Source organism: Bactrocera tryoni, unplaced genomic scaffold, assembly GCF_016617805.1.
Source record: "Bactrocera tryoni isolate S06 unplaced genomic scaffold, CSIRO_BtryS06_freeze2 scaffold_865, whole genome shotgun sequence".
Classification (NCBI taxonomy): Eukaryota; Metazoa; Arthropoda; class Insecta; order Diptera; family Tephritidae; genus Bactrocera; species Bactrocera tryoni.
The window spans coordinates 1-4,575 of record NW_024396515.1 but is presented as its reverse complement, the minus strand read 5'-3'; positions in this window follow the sequence as shown (position 1 = coordinate 4,575).

Genomic DNA, 4,575 nt, shown 5'->3' with positions numbered 1-4,575 from the left:
CTGAAAATGTACAAATACGAAAGTTCGGAAGTCAAATTAAAGAAGAAGATAGATGGAAACAATATAGTTCATTCTTTATAACTTATTTTAGAATGGAGTAATTTGATTTTGCCAACTAGTTGTAGGGGTTATAACTGGACATTGTTCTAGCGGTAAGACTAAAAATCTTACTGGATGAAAGTTGCATAAGCTGCTTTTTCGTTTTTAAAACACCTTAAAACTTTCTTCTTGATTACGCTGCATCTGCGAGATCAAGGTTAATCGTCTTGGATCTTGCACCGTCAGATATGGTGGGAATATAAAATAAACTCCTAATCAGATTTTTAATAGGTACAAGGCTGTTTTTCGAAACTTAAAATTTAATTATAGGAATACTTTTTTTGGCTTCACAAAGACTTGATCATAATCAGTCCAAGTGTGAACCTCTTTTGGGATTAGCCTTATAATTTGAACTAATCTATTATAAATTAACTTTATTAAATTAGAAAACTTTATTAAAATGATGACAGTTCACGTTGTATAAAGAATCCGCCTATTGAACGTACTGTTCGTGAGACCATCACCCATCTTCTGACCCAGCATTTACTATTGGATAATATTCAGCAAGCAGAGAAGAAAATATAGGAGCCCTAACTGAGAGTGTGAAGAGTCGATTTAGAGCTGTTCGTAGCAATTTGGTCTGACGTATTGAACAACTTGACACCGGGACTACGACTATGTAAACAAGCAAAACTACCGTATTTAGGACGAAGAGCAATCTGGAAAGATTCAAGAGCTGGGCCGGTGGAATCAGAGGTCTACATTTCTTCAAAAATAATGCCGAAGAGACCTTAATCGTCAATGACGGTTTCAAGAAGACGGCGCCACTTATTGAGAGAACACTTCGAGGGGCAGATAATTTCATGTTTTGGGCCGGTCGATTGGCCACTAATGCTTTGTAATATGTAAAGTCTAAAGCCGATGATCAAGTTCTTCAGTCGAAATGCTCGAATGAGTCATCGAAAATGGACTCAACGGATGGACCATCTGCGAAGTAGCAGCGGCCAACATTTGGAAGATTTAATCTCCAAACAAAGCTAAATAATCTTATTTCGAATGATACATACGAGTAATAAACATTCCCCATTAAATTTGAAATTAACTTTTTTTTGTTTTTTAAGTAGGCAACCACGAAATGTATCACCCTTTAGTTGGCTCGCAAAGTATTCGCATCTGACCGACAATATTCTCCTATATAGAAATTATTTGAAGGTATTAGAATAACATAAGCAATCGGATTTTTGAGATCAGTCGCAGTAAGGAGGACTTATTAAAAAAATCCACAAATATTTAAATTAATTAATACAAAAATTTTAAAGTATGATCTTGTCTAAAAATGTTAAAAAAATGCTGAAATCGGGATATGTCCTAACCTGATGACCAAGTTCAAATTGTAAATTTTTTGAAAAAAAATTATTTAATAATGTAGAAAAAATGGGTAACTAATTGTTGCCTTATTTAGTAATGTACTCGCTAAAAAAATTTATAATTATCGCTCCCATAGTTTGAAATTAACAACAAAATTTTAATCCTTAGGTGTGCCAACCTAATGAAGCGCAGTGTATGTGCACCATTTCCAACCCCAAGCTTACAAAGTTTTAGGAGCAAACATATTTTATTCAAGATAAGTACGCATTGCCAATGCTGAGTGGAATGTATTAGATTCGTAGGACCATTATTCAAATTAGCTGTCAGTGGGAGCGACATTGGACAAACAAAAATACGTGACACTCATATTGTCTCCATATGCGAGCGTGTTGACACTGGCAAACACTCACAAGACTTTTCAAATATTTTAGTAAAAATTTCTTATGAAAAGGAATCGAATAAAAGCTTATATGAATATATAAGTACTTTTAAAATTTAATTTTAGAAATTAGAATTTTAGACGAGGAAGCAAAATTTTCGAATTTGTCGCAAAAGCTGAACTAGTGCATTGACAACTTTCAGCTGATATTCTCAGGTAAAAGCACCTGAAGACAACTAACTACATGACATAATATTACAATATACACAACATGCAATATAAAGTATAAATACAATTTGGGTAGAAAAAAAACCTTCAAGTGGTAAATGTTTATAGGACACATTTCATCGACACTCAATTGTTTGTCGAGATCACGTTGGCTCTTAAGGGAGTGGTTAGGGTTTCAGGGTAAAAAAAAAAGATTTTTTTGTCGAATTCATTTCTTAAACGTGAATTGAGTAATATTATTCAGACCTTTTGACAATCTAGGGTAATTTTTTCATGCAGAAATATTGTAGCATAAGCCGGTAAAAAAACAATTTGCGGTGTTCACCATAACTCGGAAGGAAATTATCCGAAATATAAAAAACCAAGAAAAATTAGTCAAATTATAATCAAATCTTCTCCCAATGTTCTCAGGTAAATTTTGTTTTTCATTTAAAAATTTTTAGTGGCCATTTGAAGTGTAAACTGTTATTTTCTACTAAACGTTGGGCGGTATTTTATATGTCAAAAATGTGTACAAAGTTTGAAATGAACGCTGCTAAAGTTTATGAACAAAAAAATTGACAAAAAAATTAGCCTACTTTGTCAAAATTGTGCTTAATAATGTGCAAAATGTCCGAATAAAAATTTTCAATTCATATTTAAGAAACAAATTCCCGAAAAAGCCTTTTTTTTACCTTGAAACCCCAACCCCTACCATAAATAACTAAAAAATCGGAAAGAAATGGTAGTCGCAGTGCTAAAACTTGGTCATACTATCTAAGAAAAGAGCTCTTAGCTTGAACACTTTGACATAGGATTATTGAGTTTACGTAAATGATAACTTAACCTTAGAAGTTTTCAGAAACCTTCCGAAAGAGTAACTAAGATAATTTCACTTAGTAATTTTTAAGTCCGAAGAATATTCTTATATAGGGTTTCTCCGGAAAGTAATAGGACTGAGTCGATTTAAAAAAAATTATTGACCCAATCGGTAGAATTCTTTAAAAACTTTCAAAGGAACCTCCTCCTTCTGCGTGGCGTCCAAGCATTGAATGCGGCACGGAAGGCATTCTGCATGCTGCTTGAATCCCCTCTGTTGTCTCAAAATGCTTGCCTTTCATCGTGTGCCACTCGGAAGATTGCCTTTTTGTCTCGGGATCATACTCAAAGATCTCTGACTCGTCACCTGTAATTACGTTATTTAAAAATTTGGGGTCACTTTCACATATGTTAAAATTTTCTAGGCCCACTTCCACTTGCCGCAATTTCTGGTCGTCAGTGAGCACTTTTGCGATCTCTTCGCGCATACCCTGCGGATGTTCAAATGCTACGTCACAATGTCATGAACCACAGATTTTGATAAATTTAATATCTGGACAATTAAACGAGTGCTTAGTCGACGATGTGAGTTCAAAACTTTGCGCGCACGAGTCACATTGTCAGTGTTTGCCGAAGTCATGGTAAATCTGCGACAGAAACGTTTCAAGCAGGCTTACCCAGATGTTTCTTTAGCAAAAAGTGGTGTGTTTCTGTGGCACCACGCCACCGGGAAGAGATCGCTTATGAATAAGCAAATCCCAATAGAAAACGATGCTCATTGTCTTTTTTGATATCAAAGGCATCGTCCACCATGAATTTCAGCGGTTACGCGGGTTAGGTCATGTCGTCCGAATGGATGAAATTACTTCAGCTTTGAGAGTATTCGACACAGTACCCGCCTGGGGAGCAGAGGAAGAGGAAGACCTCTACTTCGTTTGAAAGACCAGGTGGAGAAGGACCAGGCTACGCTGGGAATCTCCAATTGGCGCCAAACAGTGAAAAGGAAGAATGACTGACGCGCTGTTGTAAACTCGGCTTTAACCGCGTAAGTGGTGTCTGTGCCAATAAGGAAGAAGAAAAAGAATTTTAAAAGTGTTGCCGCCTATTGCGCTGAGATTGTTAATATATTAAAATGGCTATGCTTAGCATAAACCAGTATAATTATATCCCTGAGGCTTGCAAAAGCGGCGCCTAAGCAAGCATACTATATATATGTACATATATATATCTATACTCCTTTGTAATAATGTAAAAATATGTTAGAATTTTGAATATTGATTAAAATACACAATGTATTAGCCGCGGACAAGACCGGAAGGATATCGCTGTCGCTATGGTAATTTAATATTGAGAACAGTAATCGAATGATGTAAAGATTTTATTTATAGGCTAATGCCCTTACAGCTTAACCGAATTTGTTAGAGGAAAATATATATGTAAGTGCTACATATTTGTGCATAAGTACATTTAAATACAGTAATACCTTTATTCTTGCAACAAAGATATATTATACATTACGTACTTAGAACTTGCGTCATCCATAAATTTGGACCTCGATACTTGCGACAAGATTTTGTTGATTTTGGTAACGGTTTCTTAGTTGGAATACGTTTCTGAGAAATCCCGTTTTTTTTATGATGAATTCTTTTAACTGACGTTTTGTGTAATGCGGTTTCATAATGGTAAGGAAAAAATTTACGTTGCTAACAATAAAATAGAAAGTTGACATTTTAAAGAAACTAAGTGTAGGATATTCTGTCAAT